The 12,390-nt window shown below is 35.6% G+C and overlaps 1 pseudogene; it reads left to right on the top strand.

The window, feature by feature from the left end:
• Positions 8,153-9,279, top strand: LOC109837611 (annotated as a pseudogene).

Raw genomic sequence — 12,390 nt, forward strand, 5'->3', positions numbered from 1 at the left:
CACAATTAAGCTCACAAAGCAAATGATTATTCTCTAAACAATGTGAGAACTCAATTAAGTACAACTTAAAGTTACAATCTCTCACAACCCTAATTATACTATGTATAAAAATACTAAAAGCTCAAGTGGGTGTGTGTAATAATGAGATTTAATAAAACAAATTAAACTCAAATAAATCTAGCTTTAAGGAAATGAAAATCAAACCAATAAATAGCTAGATAAGAGTTTAGAAAAACTTCTCTATAGATAACAAGAGAGAGAAGGAGAAGAGTTGAATGCTCAAACACCAATAGATGATCTCCCCAAGCTCTTGTGAAAGTTTCTTTACAAACAAACTCTTAAATAAACTTAAACAAAACTTAAACACCCTTTTAAAACTTGTTTAAAAACTTTCTTGAGTAACCTCAGAAGTATGAGGGCATGGGGTATATATAGGCTCATGAAACAACCCCAAAAACCAAGAGAAAACGTTACAAAAAGACAAGATAACAACAACAAGAAAATCTGGAAAAACTAACCGTTTTGCCGTCGGTCGACTGATTAGTCGACTGATGAGCTGACCGTTACAAGGAACTGGCAACTCATCGGTCGACTAAAGAACACGATCAGGCGACTGATAACCTCATCAGTCGACTGGTCAATCGACCAGAATAAAACAGAAACTGTTGCTTATTCCAAAAGATTTCTTCAGTCGACTGAACACATCTATTAGTTGACTGATAACGTGTTATCAGCCTGTTATGAACAGTAAAACTAAATTTTAAACCTATTTAAAAAATAGCAAATAAATTTAGAAAAAATATAAAACTTTGAGAAATGATTGTAAACATGAAAATGAACATGTTACAAAAACTAGTTTTGAAAAAGCATCTCCCATTTGTAAAATATCATCATTTTGCAAATATATCCAAAACATGAAAACATGAGATACTTAAATTTTGATGTTTTGACATAAACCAAGTTTTGAAACTTTGTAAAATAGTTTATAGACTTGATAAAAAGTATAAACTATAGTTGTTAAGTCTATAAACCAAAAACACAAAATTTTTCCAAATACAATAGAATATAAAACATATAAAAGTGTATATGAAGATATATATATTGTTTCATATCTATATAGCTAAACCAATATATATATATATATATATATATATATATATATACAAAACTAAAATGTGTATGTGTGTATATGATTGAGCTTAAAGTATCAACACACATAATATAAATCCTAAACTAAATTACCCAAGCTTGATGAAGGTCTTCAATAAGTACGACTTGGTAAACTTGCGGATGAAGTTTGAACTTAGATCTTTAACTTGAATTGCATTGCTTCATACCGATATCCCTACAACCTCCATTGGATATGATCGTGAATGCTCGATTTTATCCATCATCGAACCTATTGTTTGCCTAGATTAAATACAAAAATTTAAAAAAATACAAAAAACTAGACAAACAATATTAGTTGTAAATTGTTTGTTAAAACATCATCAAAATAAAAAGACCAACACTTTCTAATTTTCTTGGACCCCTGAAAATCATTACACACATGAACAGTTGTACTAGAATCAACCCACAAACTTAAAGGTTTAACATAACATACACAAGCTTCAAGAAGTAGTGACTCATGTAGTTTAGAATCTTTCTGGTTCAACCAATTTTTGAAGCTCCTACAATCCTTTCTTATGTGTCCTAGCTTATTGCAATGAAAGCATACCACTCTTTGTTCAATTTTCATGTTTCCCTTCTGGTTAAAACTCCTCCAATTATTCCCGTAAAATTGGAGCTTCTTACCTTTATTTTTAAAAATTCTTAGTGTGTTTTGGCTTCAACTCCACATTGGTGGCAGATGGATTTGACTTACTAACATCAACATGTATTTTAACTGAATTTCTATCTTTTTGGTGGCTAAACTTGTTAATCAAATGCTCAATAGACCAATCAGTTTTAGCCAAGGTATAAAAGTTCTCTATGTACTTATAGGATTCAGAAAGTGAATTGAAAATTGTTGAAACTATAGTTCTCTCATCCATAGTTCGACCATGAAACATTAACTCGTCTGCTATGACTACAATATCATTCACATGCTTTTAACATCAGCTCCCTCTTCACACTTGGCTCTAGTGAACTTCTTCCATAAATTATTAATATGAAAATCAGACTTCTTTCCATACTTTGTCTCTAACTTGTCTAAAATCTCCTTAGTAGTCTTAGTATGAAAATATGTCATGCGAAGTGTCTTATTCAGACCACTAAGAACATAAGACTTAGAAACATCATTAGCTAACTTCCAATTATTATACTTCTATAAGTCCTCCTCATATTTGACCTTTTCTTCATCATTAGTCAATGGATGGGGTAAGCTAGGTAGTTTATCTACAATCACAATGTCCTTATATCTATAAAAGGACAATAAGATATCAACCATTTGCTTCCAATCCATATAGTTGGTGTCATCTAAAAGCTTTGGTTTTAGTATATCAGCAAACGCAGATCCACCGCTAGGTGTAGGAAAAAACACCTAAAATTTATTCATATGACATTGATTAAGTTACTTACCTATTGGGGAATTGTAACTAGATTATTAGTCATAATAATCGATAACTCTCACTTACCTGTTGTAGATTCATGAAGAATTACCAATATACTATGAGGGAAAAAATTAGTTTTACTGTAAATATCTTGCATTACCCATTGGGGATTTTGCAGTCTCATCATCACACATTGGATATGTATATTGCATTACCTGTTGGGGATTTTGCAATGATATATCAAAAAAAATATTTACTATTAGATGCAACTTAAAATGAATGTACAAATAGTAAAAGTTCTAAGCAAGGCTACAAAAGATTCTTCTACATATATATATCTGAGTATGTAATCATGTGAGAACTAAAAAAAATTTAGCAAAGGCATTAATCACTTGTATTTGTTCGTATAGCTCATAAAATTAAATAAATAATTTAATCTATGAATTGAATATTAAACCCATATTAAACATAATGCTAATCTTGACTTTAGTAATTTTCAAGATAGTTCTTCCTGCTTCTGGTATATAAGAACATTTTCAAGCTCATCAAAGTAAAAAATAATAATTTATAAGTGATTAGCTTGTTACCATTCAGCTAGACTTGATTTAGATTGCATGCCTCACTTGTATGATATTGGAGCTATTTATACGAGAGTTCTTAACGCGTCACCTCAATGTAGGACATTACTGTTAGATATAGTAGTATTAGGATATCTGCTTTTCTTTATTTTAGTCTCACATCAATTAGGATTCTAGGACCTCTCCTCTTACTCTTGTATTTAAGTAGTAATACAATAAATAAAACAAGTCTCTTTTTCCCAAAAAAGTCTTTTTTTCTCTCAAAAGTCTCTCTTCTCCCAAAAGCTTTATTCTTAACATGGTATCAGAGTCATCCTCTTGATCCTAGAGAGACTTCTTTCTTCTTTCTCTACATCGAGCTACTGAGGGGGTTTGCCTAAAACTCCATGCTTCCTCTCGATGGCCTTGACACCCGATTCAACTTTGACCACCCCATCACTTACAACCTCTCATCATCCTCTGCTCACTATAAAACCCTTGCCCTAATCTTTGCCAAATGATATTGTTCATATGGGCGTACTATTCACCCGCGAGCTACTATCCTATTCGACTTACTGTTCATCTTGAACCTTGCTGCTTTGACACTGTTCACCCGCGGAGTTATTGTTCATCTTGAACCTCACTTCTTCGACACCAATTTCGACAACGACCTCTTCTTGGCTGTCACTGCTACCAAGGATAACCTTCCTCATCGACGTTCAACTTGGTGGTTGTCATCGTTCTTGAGTCTTCACACTTCCAGGTCGGACCCGCTGGTCGTCATCGTCCTTGTGGCTTCAACCCTCATCCAGACCATACCGCTGCATACTCTTGCGTTGCGAAACCCTAGCAATTCCTCCACCGCAAACATTTGCATGCCATCACAACCACTACTCTGATTGGTGTAATTACACAAACTATTCATTGCATGCACACAAGGTGTTCGGCGAATTGTCTTAGCAAGATTTCTCGCTCCTTGGCCAGCCTCCAACCAACTTCTCTTCAGTCAAGCGCTTTCCATGAACTAACGCTTGCAAGATCTGGTCACCGTGCCTCTTTTTGCGACCGCAGGACAGCCCTCTCACGACCACTGTGCGTGATCGTTGATCACTGCTACAATATCATACCTCACCGCTTGTAAGATCAGGCATCGCTCCTTCTCACGTAATTACAGGTCTGCCCTCTCGCAACCATGGTGCATGACTATCGATCACCACTACAATAACATGATCTCACCGCTTGCAATTCCAACCACCGATGTGTTCTAATTCAACCACCTCTCGCAAAGCCATGCTAACAACCATCTATGAAAAAATTTACTCGTTTATCCAAACTCACAGTTCTCTACCAACAATGAGTTTGACGGGGGGTGTTAGATATAGTAGTATTAGGGTATCTGCTTTCCTTTATTTTAGTCCAACATCGATTAGGATTCTAGAACTTCTCCTTTTACTCTTGTATTTAAGCAGTTTAATACAATGAATAAAATAAGTCGCTTCTCTTCCCAAAAGGTCTCTTTTCTCTCAAAAGTCTCTCTTCTCCCAAAAGCCTTATTCTTGACAATTACTAGCCATAATTATCATACACCACTTGCTTCTCCATCTAATACCACACTTAATTCATGGTCATTAAACTTTTAAAACCTCCAAAACATAAATTAAAAAACAGAGAGACACCAACTCTTTATTTATAAAAAATGATTTTTTTTATTTTTTAAACCACAAATAAATAAAAATAAAAACTAACAATCAGCTCATGTGTTATTTTGTTTTCTATCTCCTTTATTGGAGCATTGACTTGTAATCTTTTCTTATATTTTTAGTTAACCTAGAAAAATCCAATTTATTACACTAAAAAGTTCACAAGGAAATAAATTATTTTATTAGTCGTTGATGGATATTACAAAACTAGACTTAAGAAAGAAAAAGAAATAAAATAAAGATGGTCAAACAAGGTGAGTTAATAACTTAGTCTACGTTAAAAAAAAAAATCCACGTGTCAAAATTTTTTTAATGTCCCGTTATAAGGAATAAATGATTCTTAACAACAGAAGATAAAATTTATTTCATCTTCCAGCAGTACACGCTATCTCTATGTAATTGTTTTACTAGTAATAGTTTCTTAATTGAACCCAAGAGGAGTATGAGTAGTACTTCAAGATATCATGTTTGACTCTCCTGAATGACACCGATACGAATTTAATTTCATGATATACTTGAGACCATGTTTTTGGTGGTGCCTTATAGGCACGATTGAGGGTGTTATACATAGGGGTGGGCAAAAACCGAAACAAACCGGTTCAACCGAAAAAACCACCCGAAAAAACGGATCGGTTAACCGAACCGAATTAAATAGATGAGAAGAAGTCTCTAAACCTTCCGAACCGAATTAAACCGGTTTGGATCCGGTTTGAACCCCTGAACCGCCCAAAAAAAACCGAACCGAATTCTTAAACAAAAAGTAGCTGGGAGCCTTGGGTGTGAAGAAAATTTATGGCTGAATGTTTAGCATTTAAGAATTGTGGGGTGGAGTTTATACTAACATATATTTGAGTACGCTGATATAGTTAAGTGAGATTTCCGTAAATCAATACAAGATGTTGAGGTTGAAGGATAAATTTAGTGTTTTGGTCAAATTTCAGTGATAACATGAATACAGCTTGCTGGTGCTGGATATCAAATTAACCTATAGTATAGGCTGTCAAGGATATAAGATAATTCTTGATGAGAAAAAGGCAGCTAAAAATTAACGAAAATCATCAAAAGGTGTGTGTGCCTGCCAAACATTGTTCTTTCTCTAAAAAAGGCTACATAATTACATGGTCCTCCTAGTGTATTAAGCTAGTTATATTCAGATCATACAATTTGATTAAGTGGCTTAGTACAGTTTTGATTGTTTCTTTTCAGTTTTGATTGCTTCTTTTCAGTTTTGGATATAACTAAAACTTACCCAGATTTTTGTGAAATGGAGTTAATTCGGTTCAAAACCGAAACCGAACCGAACCGAACCGAATTTTGGTTAGGCCGAATATTCGGATGAAGGGGAAAAAATCTGGATCTGGATGAGAGTTTTGAGAATCCGAAAAATTCGGATTGGATGCGGATTGGGCTTAAAACCGAACCGAACCGAATACGCCCAGCCCTAGTTATACACATGGTTCGAAGGATCGTGAGGATTTTTCCTAGCCTAACCAAAACCAAAATAAAAATAAATAAATAAAAATAAAAATAAAATAATAATAGAAAGAAAAGTTTCTTCATTGCTAATTAAAAGTAGCGAAGTCAGAAAAGTTTCTTAATTGCTAATTCAAAATAGAGAAGTCTACAACTTCAACATATCCAACTACTTAGCTAACTTAGGATAATGGTGAAAAGTATCACTACTATTTGTTTTGTTTGAAGGAAATAGCATTTCTACTCATGCCTTCCTACTTCAAACGCAAAATGGAAAAACTATGAATAGATGACAAATGAGATTTGACAAAATAATTTAAAAAAATAAAATATTAAATAGCAAATTTATTAATTTGACAGAATTAATTGACAAAATGAGGGTCTACCTCAGTCATAAGAGACTTATTAAACAATTTGAAAAATGGAAAACAAAGTCAAAAGAACCTTGAAAGAAATTAGACTTAAATTGACACATTTCTTTCAAGTCTACCCCACCAAAGTCTCAAGGTCAATTTCGTCATTTCATGTAACCTCCTCTCCGGTTCGGGTCACCTCACGTGCCTACCTCATACACGTGTAATCCACGTAGTCCTTTCCACCCTGGACTCGAAAGGCCATCTTTCCGACCCTCCCTACCCACACCCAACCGCCTCCTATCCGCTACTATAACCAAACACAAAACATCCTGCAACAAGCGGGGCCCATCTCTAATACCCTTCGAAAATCGACACGTCACCAAAAATCCCGCACTGTCTGTTTGAAGATCCACAGCGGATCTGGGGGGAATGGTCCTTACGTAGCTTAGCTGCCGACGCAGCGTGTAAGGAGAGGGACGCAAAGGAGCAGACCCAAGTAGCGTGAGTCTCATCCAACGGGTTACATTGCTTTTCATCAACCCTCTCAAATCCTAACCGTCAAATTCCTCGCCTCTGTCCAAAAACGTTAGGCTTTTTTTATTGATAAGCCCACTGTTCATGCTAATACAATTTTAGGCCCATCGGCCTCCAAAATTATACTTAAACCCAAAATAAATAAATGTTTTATTTTAAACCATTTTTGATATTTAAAAAAAATAGTAATTGGAGCATGCAATTGATCAAAGTGACTTATAATCCATTTCTAGAGCTTATAAGTCGCCGAGACATATTTGATAAACGGTTTATTTAAACTTATAAACCAAAAATAAATGAGATGAGTTACCCTACCTTATTTTTTTGGTGGCTTAAAAGCCATATGATATGACAAAGTAAAAGATGAACCCACCCATAACATTTAAGAAAATTTAAAAGCACCGGTTCTCATCTCCAACTCATTTTTGATCATTTTGACAAACGCTCATTTGCCAAATACTCTACAATTGAAAATAGATTATAAGCTGTTAAATTTATCAAATATGTTAGATTATAATCACTCGGCTTCTAAAGCCATTTGTAGAGTGTAAGCTAAGTAAATTATAGTCCAAAGTTGTCAAACATACTTCAAAACCTAAAAAATAACCGTTGTAAACATACAACATTTGTTTCTTCAAGTTTGTGATTCATATTCATAGAGATTCTTTACGATACTTTAGGAAAGATCAAAACACAAATGAAGTCGTTGTATCAAAGAAGAGCATTGCAAAAAGACCAAGTAATGAATTAGCAAAAAAAGTTAAAAAATATTCATTATGTTGTTTGGGGTTTAGAAAAACGATTGGCCAGTTGGGGATCCAAAATCAAAATTAAGGTAGAACTTTGGGTCCTCAAACAAAAAGCCCAGAACGTTAATATCCTCTCTCTCTTCTCTCTCTCTCTCTCTCTCTCTCTCACCTCCTTTGAGCCTTGTTTCAGTTTTGTTGAGCTGTAAACCTCGCCGCCCTCCATCTCGTCTCTCTCTCCGTCTCTCTCTCTCTCTCTCCTTCAAAATATTCGATCTCTGATAAAAATGACGAATCGGCGAGTGACGGGCGAGATTAGTTGCGCCATGGCTGGAGCCATTCTGACGACCCCAATTCTTCTCGACTTGCCGAGATCACTGCCGACGCCGCCCGCAGCGAATGCAACATGTAACTGCCTCGATTGCCCCGAATCCGCGCGATTCTGGCTTCTACTGCCGCTCCCACCGCCACTCCGGCCACCGCGTCATCCAGGTCAGCACCCCCAACCCCACATTTTCCCCCAACAAAAGAGGAAAAAAAACCGATTCTAGGACCCAATGGCAAACGCTGATATTTCGGGGCGGTTTCCGTAATTTTAGATTCGGCGGTCGTCTTACCACGACGTTGTGAGGGTGTCCGAGATCCAGAAGGTCCTCGAGCATCGCGGCGTGCAGACCTAGTCATCAACAGCGCAACGTGTGCTGTTCTCAACGAGCGGCCGCAGCCACGTGCCAGCGCCGGAAAGGCGCCGCGTGCCGCACGCGTGCGAGATCTGCGCGCGATCCCTCCTCGATCCCTTCCGTTTCTGCTCCCTTCGGCTGCAAAGTACCAATCCACCCCACATTCCCATTTGCATTTACTTTCCAGTCCGTTTCCTGATATTTTTTGTTTCTCTCTTTTATTTTTTAGTTTGGTGGGCATAAAGAGAATGGGGACGCAACGTTCGTGCTTGGCGAAGAAAAGGGGCACCGGCGTGATGTTGCCGGAGGATCGACGACATTCGCTGCCGTCGACGCCGCCGCCGCCGCCTGCGCCTGCGACGGCGTCGCATAACTCGAGGAGACGAAAGGGTATACCGCACCGCGCTCCTTTCTCTTCGTGAGATTACCAAAATGCCCCTGGAAATATTCGTTATTTACAAAGAGAAAAGAGGAATACATTATTTACAAGCAAGCAAGAATAAGACCAACAACAGCAACAAGAAAGAGAGGGAAACTTCCAATGCAAAAATTGGTATTATATAGTATACGGTGTCGTTGGGACTAATTATGTGTTTGGTTGGGGTTTCGAATTATATTAATCATTTTTATTTATTTATATTGGGTCCTCTTTCTGATTTGTATTTTGGTATTGGGCTAATTTGATGAATAAATAAGAGTAGGGGGTCCAGTTGTGGGGGTGAACCCAACCCACCACATGCGATGGTGATAGGATTTGGGGTTGGAAAGGGAGAGGAGCCCTTTTAATTATTTTTCCCCCTTTTTCTTAATCTTCCAAATTGTTTATTGTTATTATCAATAATTCTCAATTATTAATAGAGAGCCTTGGTTAACTTTAGAGGTCCCATGCTTTATGATACATTAAAACTTGAGCTAACCCAGCCCATTTCTCTTTGTTTGTAAGGTCTACGTCCGTTTCAAAAGGACCACAACAGGAGGAGAAAACATATAAAAGGGACCCCTATAGAAAAATCATATAGAGTAAGAAGAGTCTAATACATGTTTAAATTCAATTTTAAAGATGATTAATTTTAAAACATATAAAAGGGACCCCTTTTTATGCTTGTTTGATTTTTTTTTCTTCTATACGGAGTGATGTCTTTAGCATTAATTTTTTCACCACGCCACAAGTTGTTGTCTCTTTATAAACGTATTCCTTCCACTTATGATGGCATTTTAGTTGGCTTATGGTTTTCTATCAAGTCGTGTACCCCACACTAGGGCTTGGAGATGGATGCAACAAGTGACAATTGGCAATAGGAGAGGGCAATCTATGGGACTTGCCTTTCTAAACCTTGTCCTTTCTTCATATTTATTGAAAATGATTGCGAGGGCGCTTTATTTTTAATCATAGGAATGTGATAGTAAGTTTAATGGACATTTTGGGAGAAAAGGCATGTTAGTTGCATGTGTTTATGTAGATGGAGCTCGTATACAAGAAAAGTGATTAAAAAAAACTAGCTATTTCCCCCCAAAGTGTGGTATGTGATCATTATGTGCAAGGATATGTGCCACTATTGTTCCCTTTTTTGGAGTGAGTTGCTTACCTTTGTTCTATCCCTCATTGGAAGTAGCCACTTGACTTACCTATTTGGTTTATGACGAAGCAAAGCTTCAATTACATAAGAAGATAAAACCATAACCACTTTAATTTTGTGACTTGTACTACAGTGGAGGTGCAATTTTACCATACCTAAGAACTCCCCATGAATTTTTTTGAATAATGCATGTCTTCTACTTCATATTAAGGGGCTGTTTGTTTGCCTAACGAAAGAGGGAAATCAAAGAATAGGAAACCTATTTTTAAGAAAAATTGTTTTGATATTGTTTGGTTGGCTAAAAAAAAGAAGAAAATCAAAGAATGAGAGATGAGTTATCACATTATTATTGGATGATGTGGGTGATTTTTTAAGAAAATTTGTTTTGAGATTGTTTGGTTGACTAAAAAAAGGAAATAAATTATAACAAACCTATTTCCTGTAATAGGTTCTTTTCTTGTGTTTGGTTCATTCATAAAAATAAAAAAATATATGAGATGAGATGAGTTGTCATTATATTATTGGATGATGTGATCCACACTTAAGGAAAATCGATTTTCTAGCTTTTTTTTTTGGAGGAAATAGGTGGAAATGAAATGTTAATGAGATAAAATGAGTTGTCACCATATTATTGGATGATGTGAGTGATTTTTAAAGATGAGATGTGACGGAGATGAGATGAGTTGGATGATGTGACCCATTTCTTGTGCTTGGTTTTTTTAGGAGATGATATGATATGAGTTGTGAGATGAAAATAATATTTTATTAGATGTTGTGGTGAGTTTTATTGATGAAAATGAATGAAAATAATATTTTATTGATTTCCATGTACCATTTTTATTTTCTTGATTTCTAGGAAACCTAATAAGAAATTAGAGTGGTTGTATGTCATTGTTCCTTAACTTTGTAAGGAGGGTTGTAGACGTAGACATTGGATATGTTATTTTATTTTGTTTCACGCCTGTTTTCATTCTTAGTGATTTCCCCCTGAGTTCAAATTTCGAGGAGATCAAGCTTCACCTTGCCTTTTGAAAACGGTCGCCCTCAAAAGACTTGTTCAGAGAAATGACACCAAACGCATCTTCCAAAAACCAACCTTATAAAATTTTACCGCCGGTCATTTAAGCTCAAATTTTGTCAGTATCATTGGTGTTAGTTAGTGAATAAAAACAGTAAAAGTCGAGGAGTGATGCTTTAATAAAAACGAAAATTTGATGAAAGCAACTGATTTTCACGCTTCTTTTGAAGTCATGATCACCTCTTCGCGATAGTTGGTGTATTGAAAGCGGATGATGTCCACAAAAGTTCCTTTCGATGTTGTTCCTCTCTCTCTCGAAAAGAAAATAATATCTAGGGTTCACACTTCTTTATTCGTCCTAGGCCAACATGATTCATGAATTTATAGATTTGCATCTTAAAACTGTATCCAAATATTTGAATCCATGCCTGATTAATTGGATAATGAGCCTAGATTTTATTACGGGGATTCTGTCGGAAGAAAATCTTACAAATTTATGGTGAGTTTTAAAGTATAAATCTTACAAGATATGACTAAATATCGAAATAAATTATTTTAATTGCATTTGTAACTAAACACAATGATCCAATCTAAATTCAATTGCGTAATTATGTGTTTGATGAATAGAAATACAATATTGGAAGAATTGCAATCCTTTTGCAACAATCATAAGGTACAATTACTAAGGACAAAACATTAGTTAAGTTTTCCCATCAGAAAAGGCAAAAAAAAAAAAAAACATTATTTAAGTTTCAACTATTCATAAAGTAGTGAACCATAATGATTTTTGCTTTTAGAAGAGTGACGTTGTCCTATGCTCGTTAAGATTGCGATGCAAAAGGAATGATGTGATGGTTTTAATTCGATACTGATGTGCAGAAATCATAGCAAGGCATTGTGAACAATATCAGATTATTCTGAATAGAACAGTGATAGCTACACTATTATTCTAATGTTACTTCGACATTGTAAGATAAAAAATTATGGAGTCCATTCTCTTTTGTAGAAAAATGACACGAAGAGAGTTTAAAGAATACAATGTACTTCAAAACATCTCGCCAGTGTTATAGTGTCTTTTATGTCAATAAGTCATCACTATGTTTTCGGGTCACATACACAAATGCAACTTGCAAACCCGCTCACACCCACACGCACAAATGTAACTTGCAAATAGATATAATTTTTCAGAGATAGAAACTCAAATTTTAAGGGAGAGGG

Source organism: Asparagus officinalis, chromosome 1 (genome assembly GCF_001876935.1).
Source record: "Asparagus officinalis chromosome 1, Aspof.V1, whole genome shotgun sequence".
Taxonomy (NCBI): domain Eukaryota; kingdom Viridiplantae; phylum Streptophyta; class Magnoliopsida; order Asparagales; family Asparagaceae; genus Asparagus; species Asparagus officinalis.